The 14,921-nt window shown below is 40.7% G+C and overlaps 1 protein-coding gene across 2 annotated transcripts in view; it reads left to right on the top strand.

The window, feature by feature from the left end:
- Positions 1–14,921, top strand: part of CTXND1 (cortexin domain containing 1) — a 34,954-nt gene that overhangs the window by 11,393 nt on the left and 8,640 nt on the right. The gene's annotated exons all lie outside the window — the stretch shown is intronic.

Raw genomic sequence — 14,921 nt, 5'->3', positions numbered from 1 at the left:
TTCTTGGCAAAAATTTTGATTTCTATTCTTATAGGTTCTTCTGGTTGTATTAGCACTTTACTTTATTTCCCTCCACAGCTCTGGCTAATATAAACTTGTATTTGATTAACATGTCACTTATTGAGCCCGTAAACAAATTGGCAAGCAGGGTGTTAAATAACTAGTAAAGGTCTTGTAAAAAAACACGTTTAGTGGGTGAGAATGTGTTTGAATGAATAACAATCACATCAAAATGGAGAAGATAATTCCATATATCTCTTTTTTTGTGTACTTCTAGATCTCAGTAACTTTCTGAGAAGCTATGTTTAAAACACTAGCATGAGCACAGAGCAGAAAACCTGGGGTAATTTTGATCCTTCTCAAAATATGCTGCATTTGCTTGTACAGCAGAACAACTACAGGGACACTGAAAGGGTGCTGCGAAAATCACTGCTCCATAAAGTCCTTGCTGGCTGCTGTTTAGAAAAGGAAATTGTGAAGGAATAAAAGCACTTTTTCACCAGGTTACAGAAAAGAAGGATGAAGGAATAGTTTCCAGTTGCTGGAACTAAAAAAAGGCAAGGAAGTGCAAGTGCATGCAAAGAGGGAAAACCAAAATTCTCCTTTGCAAATTGGAAGAAATTATGAGCAAAAGGCACTCAAGAAAACATTTCTAAGCCAGCCACAGGAAAGATTTGTATATAATCAACTTCTCTTTGCTGCATAGCAGTTGCTGACATATTTCCATGCAAGCTGATGTTGTTTTCCCTGCTTGAGTGGCATAGCAATAATAAATACATTTATTATTCATCAAATGGTATCAAAGTATTTTAACATGCCTCAGCAGTTCCAAAGTGCTCAAATCGCAGCAGTACAACACCCTGCTCACCTAATTTGCTGCATTAACAGCCAAATATTACAGTTTTGACTTTAAACTTTCTGGACAGAATGGAGAATCACTTAGGTATCCAGAGTCAAACCCTTAAAAATATTTTTCTCTTAAAAACCCCACACCACCACCACTCCCCTCCACCCTCCCCCCCCAAAAAAAAGCTGGCGTTATACAGAGCTCAGTTCTCCCATATTTTAAGAGAGGATTCATAAAATTCACCAACCTCAGAGTGTGTCAAAAGAGGAAAAGGATGGTTTTAAGGCAGAGGTAGATCAATAGATAGATGCTCTAGTATGTACGTGCATTGTTTTGTGTGATTTGGTTTGTTTGGGGTTTTTTATATACACGAAAATAAAAATAAGAAAGGAAGGAGGAATCAAGATTTCCTCTTGTGGTTTTCTCTGCTTGCTGTTTGGAAGCAAGCCTTCATGTTGCTGACTTAACTGGTCACAGGGTCCCAGCCTACATTTGCATGATGGAGAGCTCTGCATTGCATTTTCCTGAGTGCCACTGCATGCCAAAGCAGATGGAAGGTGATTTATGGACTTTGTTGTTTATGGGGATAAATGAGGACAGAATTATGCCTAGATCACTGTGTCCCAAATAATTCCTTGAGGTTATCAAGTTTGCACAGCACTGTCTTATGTTAAGTTTATACCAGAAAAAAAAAATAAATCAAAACAACAGGAAGGGAACCGCTGAAGCAAAATGCATAGGGAATATCCAAAGCACATGGTCTTATCTATCTACAGCTGAACCACATCGACCAGGGAGAAGTTTTATTCCCAGTTATTGCTCAGTGCTTCCATTGAAATGTTCCCAGATTGCATTATTGTCACGAAGTCCAGCATTTGGTGAACTATATCTACAATTAGAGTCCTGCAACATTTAGGGTATAAGCAAATGAATCTGAAAGCTAAATAGTTTTTCTTCTTAAAAGATTAGCACTTGAAATACCTAATGGCAGTTACCAGTGTTGTGTCCTGTTAAATACACAGAGAAATCATTCACTGACCTAAGAGCAGCCTGTGATAAAATGAGCAATAAAAGCAGGATACTCTGCTCTTTCAGGAGCCTGGAGATGACTGCCATCCTTGGAAAGGGTTCAGAGACACCGTAGACACGATCCTACATGATCAAAACTGCCAGCAACACCTCACCAAGATGCAAAATAAGGCTGAAAATGCACGTGCAAGTCCATTGGTATTGATATTATTTATTGTATGTCTCCCAAATAAGAGTATGGAACTCCAGCTTCTGAGGTATGGCAATGAAAGAACTGCCATTCGTGAACTTCAGTGCATCTCAGGAGCTAAGGCTGGTTTTGTCATTTACTAACATCACTGGAGTTTGAAACTTAAAACAGAACTTGTTGCAACTCTGGCCAAAGGCTTATCCCGGGGAGTTCTCTTTTTGGTACATGAACTCTGGCTTTCATAGTAATAAGGTCAGACAGTGACAAACTGGCTCTTGTTTAGGGAAAATGCTACTGAAGGGGTTATATGAGGCTGTGGTCTCAGTCACTGTGGGATAGAATTTACCATTCAGTTCCAAAATGGAAAAGTCCGGTTAAATGCTCTTGAAAAGGTCCTGTGCTAGGAAGAAAAGCCTTCCAAAATAGATTTCTATCTACTTGGTCCAAGTCCACAGTTCTTTAATGTTACTGTAAGCAGTAATGGTTTTGTCCTGCAAGACAAATACCCATTGATTTGAGTTTCTAATGACTGCTAGGTCAGGCTTGCTATATATTTGCTTAATTAATTCCTCTGACCTTTCTTCCATTTAATAGTCAGGATGACAAACTTCCATTTTACCAGCTCCATGGATGTTAGTCTGAAGCACCTATGATGTCAAAGGCTTTGTATTAATTTACTAAGCAGGTTATTTTAAGCCTTTTTTTTTTTTTGAAAATATGCCTGGTCAGCATAGATTTACGATTTTTTTGTTCAGCTCCATCTCATATAATTTGTCACATGGATTTAGATTAATTCATACACATTGACCTACAGGAAAGAGATGGTTACTCTTTCTTGAGATATGAGGAAATAATCTGAATTCCAAGGAGGATTTCAGATAAATGCATTAATTTTCAGAGTTTAAAAGTTCCTTCCAGCTTGTAATTAGCAATGCTTCAATTTTCTGCCTTGATATTCAAAAACAGAGGTGGAGATTGGGAGGAGAAGCAACATATCCAGTCCAGAGACTGCAATGTACAGTCTGTTCTAGGTGCCACCTAGCAAACCAAGCACACACATGGGGCACAAATTCAAATCTGACAGTATTAGTTGGACTTAGGTTAAAAGTCAGAGGCATAGGAATAGTTTGGTTCTTGAATCCTTCCTAGGAATCCCTGTTCTTATTCAAGTCTACAAGAATTCAGGAATCTGAATGCAATTATATATCTTATCCTTAGTGTTTTATTTTCAGGGCCACCCTGAGGACCTATTTAAAGTCAGGCATGTTCTTAAATCCTTATGTGAAAATTGCATTCAGATAAGTGATCTAAAATTAAAATATCACCCCGGCTCTTGTATATTTGCAAATCAAATTTGCTTTGACAACAGGTTAACATAAGATACAGCTGAGACAGAGAGCCTAGAGCTAGCTGGGCTATGTGATTTAAGGCTCTGCAATTAAAAGACAAAACGCAGAGATGCTGCCTTTTCAAATGTGGGTGTTCAGGTTCCGCCAGGACTCTGGTGTCTGCGGGAGTGCCAGTGAACTGAAGTGGTTGCCACGCTACTTCATGGAAAATTATTAAGTCAGTGATTTACTTTGTTTAAAAAGGTGGGATAAAACACTGGGCTGGTATTGCCGTGGTGATTATGCTGTTATTATTTTTTTTTAATTAATATTGAGCAACCTGTACTGCAGCCAACTTCAAGACACTTCAGAAGTGCACTCCTCATTCTCTGGCTGGAGAACAAAAGCCTTCATTCTAGACAAGGGTAGGATAAATAATGTTTTCATTCTAGGACCCTACAGAAAACTACTTTTCCAATACTGGGAGCACCTGTCTATGTATATTCCATGCACAGTCAGAGAAAACAGACTTGATTTTCCTATCTCATCTTACAAAGAAAATACCTAGTTTTTCCCCATCTCTGAGACACGAAACGTAAGCCCAGAACAGATGGAGTCCCAGGTCTGAAGAGCCCACAGAGGAGAAACTCAATTCCCATCTCCCTGTGCTTCTGTAACTCAACGCACTATTTACCAGGACAGAGCCAGACATGGTTACCCTCACCCTGATGACTTGGGATAAATTATTATTTCCACCTCTCCATCCCAAACCATCCATCACTCTCCCTGTCCTGGCAGAGCCTCTGCAGTTTGCTGGTGTGGCTGACCCTGTGCTCTCTCAGAGGGTCACTCAAAGTGTCTCCCTGTGTTACTCCCAGACCTGCTCTGGGTTGTCAAGGGGGAAATTTCTTAATGCTTTTGACTGAGGTGAAACAACATAGATTTTTATACCAGAGATTTGGCATTGGGGTAGAGGGAAAGAAATACAGAGAAGAGCAGCTGGGCACAATACCCCCAGCTTGTCCTGTCTAACCACTAACCTCTGCTTCTTTCTAGCAGATGAACTTTACATTAACCACTGGAAAAGATTCCTCCAGCTCACATGGGAGACAGCAGGATTTTCGTGCTGATATATTGCAATTGCCCCTCAATTGAGGTCAGTGGGGCAAAGGCAGATGACAGTCAGTACCAAGTGATACTATCTGAGTTGTGGAAAACCATGTTAATTCAAAGCTGCCTGACCCAGAGAAGAGACACTTTGTTAACTGCAAACTCATCCTGGTGCAATGGTATAACACCATGTTGTGTTAAATCCGTAACAGAACAGCCTTCAAAAGCTATTTTAGTCAATTAATAACAGTTGGACTCTTTAGCACATAGTTACCATCGTCTACTTGTTATGTACTTAAAATGCAATTATAGACAGGAAAATAATGTTCGTTTTCTATTGACCTCGTTTTACTCGAGTGAATTGAGTCTACTTCTCATCTGCATTCACAGTCCCAGCTGCTTCCTGACTGAAACAGATCCTGTAGGCTTTTTATATCCAGTAGCAATGCAGCAATACCATATGTAAGGCCAGGGTGTGTGGAGGAGCTAGGATGTCTCCTGGCTCCTGAATTGTTAGACTGTTCCAAGTTCCAGTGCGGAATCATTCCCAGGATGGTGATTCATGAGGTAGCAAAGAACTTGCATCCAGTTCCCAGGCTAAGATTTTAGGGTTAGAAAAGCAATGTTGTTTCTGAAGCTTAAAGGAGAGAGTCCCTGTCTATAACAGAGCATATCTCTGAGACTCTTAGTTATCCAACAGACTGGCAGTAAAGTAAAAGAGTGAATATATAGTGAAGTTTTCCTAAACATACATAAATAGCAAACCATCACACTTTCACTGGAAGAAGCAAAATTTGCAGACAGGACAAGTTATTTTGCTTTGAAACAATGTATGAAGACAGTTCAGTCAGGTGCATTTCAACAATCAACAAACTGCATCTGAAATTCAGGGCAGTGCACAAGAACTCCCAAACCCATAAATGCTCATGTTCCCTGAATGTCATTGATGCAAGTCACTTGCTACCATAATTAGCTCTGTCAGAAGATCTGAAATAGAAGGGAATGGAGGGGAGTCCCTGCAGCATAAACTGGCAGGTCCATGTACCAGAGTGGTGTGTAGTAAGGATGCCCCCAATTTTTCAAAAGCAGATCTGCATTTATTCCTAACCATGGCACTTACAGTGTCATTTGATGGACAGATATGCATAGGCTGGCTACATTTCACATTAGATTGCTAATACAGTTTCAAGGTTATATTTTTAAGAAACCTGGTAGATTCTTTGGTTGGTATCCACTGCAGTAGGTCACCAAGAAAAAATACAAACAAACCCACCCCAGTGCAGCATTCAGAAAACTGCTTCATAAGCTTAAGAGAAGTTTTGAGCTGGGACAAGACAGCCTATCAGTACTTAAGACTACTGGAAGACTTACTTCAAGTTATACCTACAGAAGATGCCAAAGGAATAATTTGGACACCATTCTTTGTGGTCAAGTGTAAGTTTTTATGCTGCTACTGTAATATTTAAACACTTTCTATTTAATATTGCATATCAAATAGAAATGGCCATATCAAACATCAGGTAATTGCTGGCACTTATTTTTCAAAGTCAAAACTCTGCTTGGACTTCCCTTTGAGAAAACTAGGGTTTTATTAGCTGGCAGAGAAGAAGAGGTGATACCAAGGGCAATTTGGTTTGGGAATGCAGTGTTCCCATCAGAGCATCCTTTCTGGCAGTAAGGTTTTCCTCAGAGAGAAAGTTCAGCAGGATTTCCTGAGACTGCTTATCTCTCAGACCTGATTTTATGGAGGCCTTAGAAGACATTGAGGTGGTGCCTTCAGACATAGGGACCCACCCAGCAATGCACAAACTCCACTGTCTTTCTCACTGCACAGTCAGAAGTGAGTCAGTGTGTGGGATAAAAAAAGTTGAGGGGGAGGAGGGTTAAAGTTTGTGCTTGTCATATCACTGCACAATATGGGAAATGCCAAGTGTAGGCTGCCAGCCTATACAGCCCACTGATTTCATATAGATGTCTTGGAAGCACAAACCTTACTCACTCTGAGTATCACACTGGATCTCCCTCTCCTAAGCCCTGACCCACCAGATGTCCATGTGAATAATAAAGCTGCTCTTGATTTTCCTGCTCATGGAGGACATTTGCCACAGGGATGATGACATTTGTGTTTTGGTTAGCCCCAAACCACTGGGTTAAGGTGAAGCAATCAGAAAATTCAAGCTGCCCACAGTCTGCCTGGTTGCAGTCAATGCAATTTTTATGAGGCATTTTATTATTAAAAGAATTTCTCTAGTAGTCAACCCACCCACTGCCAGTCCCACATTTACAAAGCTAATTTAGTTCAAGGGTGCTCGCAGTCAAGTCAATACAAGCCAGCCATTATTCTCTGCTAGGGAAAAGTCATTCAAAGAGAGGTACCCAGCCATGTGCAGACCATATTTTAGCATGCCAATAAAGTGCTATTTTCTAGCTTGGTGCTGTACATCTCACTGCTTTCCAATGGTTTGCAGTTGCAATGTTCATTCAACCCAGGAAGGGTGCCTTAGGCAGATCTGCCACACAAGCCCAATTATTCACTCTGGGTATCACCACAGGTTGCTGACCTCAGTAACATGACATGCATCAGGCTGTTTGTGAGCAGGCTCTCCAGCCTCCTTCCTGCACTCCATCTTCATTAGCCACCAGCAATTACATGTCTTTCCTACTCTGAGGCTTGGCATATTTACAAGAACGAAATTTTATAGCAGTCTCAGGCTACTTTCCATATCTGACCCCCACCCTTAGAGCTGCAGGTGCAGTCACTGTACATGGATAGAGATCTTGATGAAATCTCCATTTGCAAACTTCAGTTTGCAGAGCAGATAAAGAGAAGGCACAGCACTGTCAGGCACAGACTTGAATTACAGTGGCAGTGTGGAGGTTTCTGCTAGTAAAGGAGCTTCCTTGTATCTTTTCTTAATATATTACTCTTAGTTAATGCTTAGTTTCACCTTATTCAGAAAAATAGGTCACATGATTTTTTTTGCTTTCCTTTGGAAATGTGAACTCTTCAACTCATCTAAAATTGAGGTCTGTGCTTCCCTGTTACAAGTGACTTGAACAATCCTGCTCTAAATAGCCAACTTGAAGCAAAACATGACTCCTTGCCTTGTCCTGTCATAGAGAATCCCTGTGACATTTGTTAGCTCCCACTGCACAAAACCTGAGCATCTTACATATCACTGCATCCCAGGCTGTACCTACACAGAGATTTCAACCCAAAAGAAAAATGCTGGGTTTTTTTAGAGGGAACCATTTTCCCCCAACCACTATAACCAATAACAGGGGAGAAAATCAGAGTTTTTGTTATTTCTGTGAATCAGAAACACTGCAGAACTAGTGAAAACCAGTTGCCCCTGTTTACCTTCTAAAAGAAGGCCTATGCTGAACCACAATGGAATTACAAATCTCCTTCTGCCACTTCATTATCCCCCTCCTCCATCAAAACCCTGTTTTAAGCAGTCTGACTGTTTCTGGCACACAAGCAGGAGCAGCTTCTGAGCACAGCAATGATGGAACAGCACCAGGCAGAACTGCAGCTGAGCAACAGAAAAGCAAGGTCTGCTTTTGAGCTGAGTGTCCTGTCCTTCCAGATGCTCCAGGCTCAGCTGCAGCACACTGAACCTGTGGGAGATCTGGAGTCACTCTGTACCATGAGGCTCAGCACTAGGATCATCAAGAAGACCTTGCAGAGAAAACAGTTCAAGGGGAAAGAAAGAGTACTTAGTCAAAAAAACCCCATTTCATATCTGCATTTGTGCATATATGAAAATTTGCCTTAGAAAAGGCTAGTTCTGTGTTGAGGTATGACTGCAATCCTTTAGTTCCTATCCTAATATAAATCTTAACACAGATGTACACCAAAGGAGATAAGAAAATTTAGTTAATCCTGATGGTATCATCATATCTTGCTCCCTGTGTAGTTTTATAGATCATTGGCTGGATGATCTGTACTGAGTTACATGTCTGGAGAGATGAGGCTCAAAGGTAGTTCTCTCTTTTTCAGCACACACAGATTTGGGGATGTAATTTCTATCTCTTAGATGTGTACTTGCTTCTGGCCCAAAATCAAGAGTGCTGCAAGACAACTCTCCATTGCCTGCATTTGCAATTAACTAAACCTCCAAGAGCATGGACATAAAATGAGCCTGTGACAATAAAGGAATACAAGTCAGGGGACAAGCAGAAACCCAATGGGACACATTTCTCCTTATTATTCATAGGACTGAGCTGTTTGAGTTTAGTTTCCTTTCATGCATGAAAAAGCTTTGAGGAATCTCATTACTGTACTGAATATAAATATATTTGATAATAAAGAGACAGAGTTAAACTAGAAGCAAAGATCAGTGTCTGGTTTTAAAAGTATTAGAGCTATATTACTTACAGATACAAATAGAGATTGAAGCTGAAATTGGAGCAGACCTTAAATATCTTCTCTTTTCTTAAGGAGAGTTACCAGGAGGTAGCTGGAAAGCAGTAGCAATCTAAGAAATAACAAACTAAGAAACCTGTTGCTGGGTCTGTCCAGCTCAGCACTGCCAAGAGCAGATGCTCTCTAGGAGCACTGTGTAAGCCTGGCCACTTCTGGCAGCCCATCTTCTAACATCCACAACTGCTGTATCAGAGGGAAGACCTCTGTTTAGTGCTTTCAGGGTCTATGGACCTGTCATCCATATCTCATCCAACTCAAAATGCCACCTTTATTCCAAACTCAAGAGTCCCATCCTCTTCAAACACTTATAAAGCAACTAATCATCCCTTTGACCATTTCAGTTATTCTAAAGAGAACTCCCTAATACTGGGTATCTATTCCTCAGTATACTGACCTGCTTTCAAACCCCAGTGAACCCAGTCCACCAGAAATCAAAATAATAAGAGTGGCTACAAAGGGGTGAAGAAGTCACAAGGGATCTCTACAAGGGAGAAAAGACCTTCCAAACTGCTGAGTCAGTCCAGGTAAGCCCTCGTTGCTCCCAGTACATTAGGTTCACTTAAAAATGTTCCTTGTGGCTAATGGCGCGTTAATAAAGTATTGGCTGTCTGGGACTGTTGGGTGCTGTGCCAAAAACAGTCTTTTGTAAATTGAACATGTACAAAGGTTCTGGCAGTTTGATTCCCAATGACCCACTGACAAGCTACTGATCCAGCTGAAGATGTGGAGATGGAATGTAATTGCACACAATCTTTTTAATCAAGGACTACACTTCCAATAATCTGCTGCAGTGACAGAGAAAACAACATCAGGCTGTAATACATGTCTGGAATCAAAGCTCTTTTCAGTACAGTCTTAATTAAAGAGTGTCTCTAACTACAAGTCTTATAGAAAAGTCAATGAGCTTCCAGCTGAGGAAAGGACCTTTCTTGATGTGATGCACACGTAGTTAGAGCATGATCAGAAAAAAAATGTAGAAACACAGGTAACACTCAGGCCATGCTTATACTTGGTACTATCATTAATACAGACTGGGTTTTGGGGGAAGGAGGGAATGAAAAGGCATTAATCACCCCCAAAATCCCAAGCACAGAAAAAGCTACGGCCAAAGCCATCACTAGCACCAATCAGAGCTGCTGCAGGGATGCTACATCACAGCCTGGCCTGCAGCAGCCCCCCAGGGCACGAGTGCCTGAGGATTTCACCTAAAGGTGATCCAGGAAACATGACCCAGAAACAGGAATGACAACCAGTGCAAGAGTCATCAGGTAGCTTTTTACTTCTTGGACAGTCTTCAGTGTCAGGCTGTGCTGGTGGTGATTAAATCAGTATTCTCCCCACCTCATGCCACTAAATCCCAGTCAGAAAGTGGTCTGTTGCTTCACCATTCTCAGAGATAATTTTTGACTGTTCTCTGCCTTTGATTAAACATAAACTGCATTTTACACCCATCCATCTGGCACTTCTCATAAATACATTCTGCAACTAAAAGATACTCAGAGTTTACAAGTTTAATTTGCCATCTCTCCATATAACCAAATTATAACATAACAACCTGTCACAGAGGTCAAGCTTAACAGTATTTTGTAGAATCACAGAACGGTTTGGGTTGGAAGGGACTTTCAAGGTCATCTAGTTCCAACCCCCCTGCAGTGAGTCGGGATGTCTTTAACTAAATCAAGTTCTTCAGAGCCCCATCAACCTGATTTTGAATGTTTCCAGGGATGGGGCATCCACCACCTCTCTGTGGTGTTTCACCTGTGCCGGTGTTTCACCACCTTCATTGTAAAAATTTTCCTCCTTATATCTAATCCAAATAATCCCTGGTTTGTTTTAAACCAAAAGTTTAAAACCATTACCCTTCATCTTATCACAATGGACCCTGCTAAAAAGTTTGCCCCCATTTGCGTGTATTGCTCTTTACCAGCCAGTCTTGATGCCAAAAAGTAGTCTTGGACACATTTGATTTACTACAACAGATATTGCCCACACGTCCTGGGAAGGACAAGAGGCAGAGACAGTGAACAGCTGGGACTCAGACTCAGGATCCTGACTGATCCTCGCTCGTCTGAGCAATGGGCCATTTATCCTTTCCCCCGGCCTCGCTCAGTGACACGCCAAATTTGGAGGCTGCTATATTTGTTACCTACCTACAGAGCTATAGACTAGAGTTCAATTATCCTTAAATTCTTATCAGGATCCTTCACTCCAGCCAGTGCTGTCATTGAAAATGTAATGCATGTCCTGACTCAAGGTTTTGGTTCATTTGTAATAAAAATCATCTGGCCTCCCTCTGAAGGAAGATGCAATCCATCCCTGTTGGGAGACAGTGGAAAATATAGTTTATGTGTGTGCCAACTGGATCTTCATCAGAAAAAAGCTTTTGTGCTGTATTCACGTGCAGAGCTATGAGAATGGGGGGGGAGGGGTCTGAAAATGGGAAGATTTTCTGTGATGTTGAGCTGTTTGGCTGCTTGCACTGGTTCCAGATGGTGCTGGAGGCACTCAGTGTCTCTGAAAACAGGCCAATTTTCATTCTCCCAGTTCTTTTAGTAACAAGAGAAAAACTGTTCTCTTGAGGAAAGAAAACAGGGAATAACTAGTAATGATATTTCTACTTCCCTTGTTGGCAAATTAGAACCAAAATTAGCTAACATGCTGCAACAGTTCTGGCTTTCCAGCTGGAGAGGGGAACAGCAGTGAGCTTCTCTGGGTGTCTTACGTAGCACAAAGCACTGCTCCCTGAAACAGCCCTAATCCAAACTTACTCAGGTCATCTGGGTCCCTTAACTCTTCATTTCAGATCTTCAATTATTTTTTCTTCCAATTCCTCATACCAGTGAGGAGAGAAATCTGTTTAAGTAAGGCTGTTTTTACTAATGTTTTCTAAGGGTTTCTCATCCTTACCCAACAATATCTCTGGCCCCTAGGGTTGTTCCTTCTGTGGGTCAATTTTTGCCCAGTGACCTGGCAACAGATGCTGACAGTGTTTACACACCATGTCCTGCTCTGCAGTCAAGTCCATACTTCTACTACATCTCAGAGCTTATTAATTCAGTCTTTAAGACTCCTTTGCAAGACTTTTTTCAGTTTAAGATCGGATGTTCAGCTGGCATCACACCTCCAACTGGATCACCACAAAGAATCAGAGCAGTGGCACAGTAAGTTACAAGCGTGAGCACAAGTTACAAACATCCATCCTCACCCTCCTCTTCAGATTAAACCAGTTCAGAAAAGGAACAGACATGAGCAGTACCTTCTATGGGAGCCCTGTGTGAAAATCTGGGGGTCAAAACACACTCTGGACTTTGAGCTTTATTTTTTCTTATGTTTAATTGATCAAATCCCACTCACCATGAATTTCTGAAGTATCTGAGTAAAGTTTGTATTCAAAAAAGTGTATGAATTAGTTATCAGTATGGATTGATGAGTACCTGCATACACAAAATCTACACCTATTACAATAGCAAAACTACTTGTCACTTTTTTTTTCTGTTTTGCCTCAGACTTACTAATTTAATACCTTCTTGATTAGGAGCTTTCTTCATTAGTGAGAATTTAACTTTTAATGTTAAAAAAGTGATTTGTAAATGAAACAGTACTATGTGATTTCTTCATGCCAACATTTGTGGCAGTTTGACAGGTGTAACCTAGTTATTTTGGTGAGATTTCATCCACAATACTTTTCCTCAAATGTCAAAATGTTCATACAGCCTCAATCTGATCCAGGCATATATAGTTTTTAAAGATGAAAGGGCAAAAGATGTGTTTCTGAGAAGTATCCTGCAAGTCAGAGAACACTGAACATCACCACCAGAAGGTAGATATATTAATGTAAAAAGAAGTTGCTGATCTACCTTTTGCTTTTGTAAAGTAAAATAATTAAATTTTCAGAGCTGTAGTGGGAAAATGTTTTTCTTTTTTCCTCCCTGTCAGCTTTGCTGCAGTGAAAATTTTTTCCATTGCTTTGCTGAAAGTTCTCCTGGCTAACAGCCATGGTTTAATTTATAAAATAACTGATAGGACCAACAGGCATGTTTCTCTCCTTTCAGAGGATTTAAACAGCAGAGAGTTTAAAAAGCAGATACTCCATTAAAATGAGTTTATATCATATCTATTCAGACCTCACAAGCCATGGCTTAAAAGCCAAATCCATTTGTTTCTCTAAGACTCCTTTACTTTTGTCACTCTCCATGATGAAAGGGGATGCACACACTGTGAGTCACAGCAGTGATAAGGAAAGCAGCTTCAGCCCCCTTATTAAAACAAGCATTGAATGAAGGGTGGTCCTGCTGCAGACAGATGTTCCTTTTCAAGCTCATCTAAACTTTGCATACCACGAGTATTGCTTTGTGTTTTCCTGGCATTATCTATTAAAGGATGAAACAACATTCCCCACAGCCCCTGGGGGAAGCCAGTGCTGCAAGGAGGATGGGTTGGTTGAACCACCTTACAAAATCCCTGCAGCTCTCACACCACAGCACAAACATACAGGGAACTTAAGAAATGTCCCTGCAGCACACACAGGAGACACAGAGCTCCTTCCTCAAGGGATGAACTGGGCTATTGGCTCACCCATTGCTCAGATCCTGGCCAGCCAAGGACAGCACGGGAGATGCAGCAAAACCCCTGAGCTGGGGTCTGAGGGAACATTGGATGGCCTTTCTTCTCCTGCTCCCGTATGGATTGCAAAGGAATCAATACAAAGACAACATCACAACCCCTTCCTGGCTTACCTGCCCTTTTTTAATTAATATATGTTACTTAATTCCAAGCACTTCCCACTATTGGGTCCAACAATCAGCAACTCATAAGGTGCATCATAGATTCTTACCCCACTTTTCTACCACTTCCAATCTCTGAGAAAGATTCCTGGATGTTCTCAGGCTCTCACTTCAGCAAAGTTTATTTAAGGATTATCCACACAAGTTGATCTTTAGGAAACTGGAGGCACTTTTCACTCCAGATCCCAACTGTCCATCACTTCACTCAATAGCTCCAAACGGCAGCACAACCATCTCTTTTTTTATCTTTTGTTAACAAGTAATTGCACATACTCCTTAAGTGCGAGAGAAACGATTATTTGATTTAGGATGCTCTCAAATTACAAGCAGCCCACAGTTATTTTAAGTGTATGCTGCATTTTTTCTCAATAAAGATTAATATTATTCTTGCCACGGGGCTATGTAAGAAGGAAACATGTTGCTGTGCAACAGCAATTTTTAAAACTTTCTCCCAACTGATTTATGTATTTATTCATTTTGAACTTTTTGGGCACTCGTAAATGATGTCTTCAGTCTTCTGAGGGAATACTGACATCCAGTGATTTACAACTGGCTAAAAGCAAGTTTGTGGAAGAGAGATTATTTTTCTCTTGATCATAACTGAGAGGGCTAGATTCAATAAAGGAGTTTGCATAAATTATGCTGAGCATAAAGATTTAAAATCAATATGTAGAGCAAGGAAAAAAAACCACCAACAACCGAAACAAAACACCAAACAGTGGGTTAAAAACAAAGATTAAACCTGCCTGTGTACTACAGGTACACAGGAGAATTCATGCTCACAGGAAGACAGAGTTACTGAAATGAAGTATTGATTTTCTGCTGAGAGAATTGTAAGTATAAAAGGACAATTAGTTTTTAGACTAAGCTAACGGTCATATTATTGCTTTCTGGATATAGCAAGAAGCTCATCTGTCTATATCTATCTACAGCATTTGACTCCTGTGCTCAGAGGCAGTGAGTTTTTAATCGAAACTAGATTGTTAAGAATATTAGAGTATGATTAAGTGTCCAGGCTATTCCTTTATAGATTTGAACTTCAAATTGAAGGTGACTTCATTTGACAAACACACATAACATAGACCTGAAGCAGCACTTCACCTTCCTTCCTGGTCATTCACCTCTACTCCCTTGCCTTAGCAGCACTCTGTTCAGCTGAGTCCCCTCACAAGGGATTTGGGGTTATTTGTGGCTTGTTCTTCTC

The sequence above is a fragment of the Corapipo altera genome, unplaced genomic scaffold (genome assembly GCF_003945725.1).
Source record: "Corapipo altera isolate COAL_440 unplaced genomic scaffold, ASM394572v1 50, whole genome shotgun sequence".
Classification (NCBI taxonomy): Eukaryota; Metazoa; Chordata; class Aves; order Passeriformes; family Pipridae; genus Corapipo; species Corapipo altera.
The sequence above is the reverse complement of the archived record's forward strand: the minus strand, read 5'-3'. Positions and strand labels throughout refer to the sequence as shown.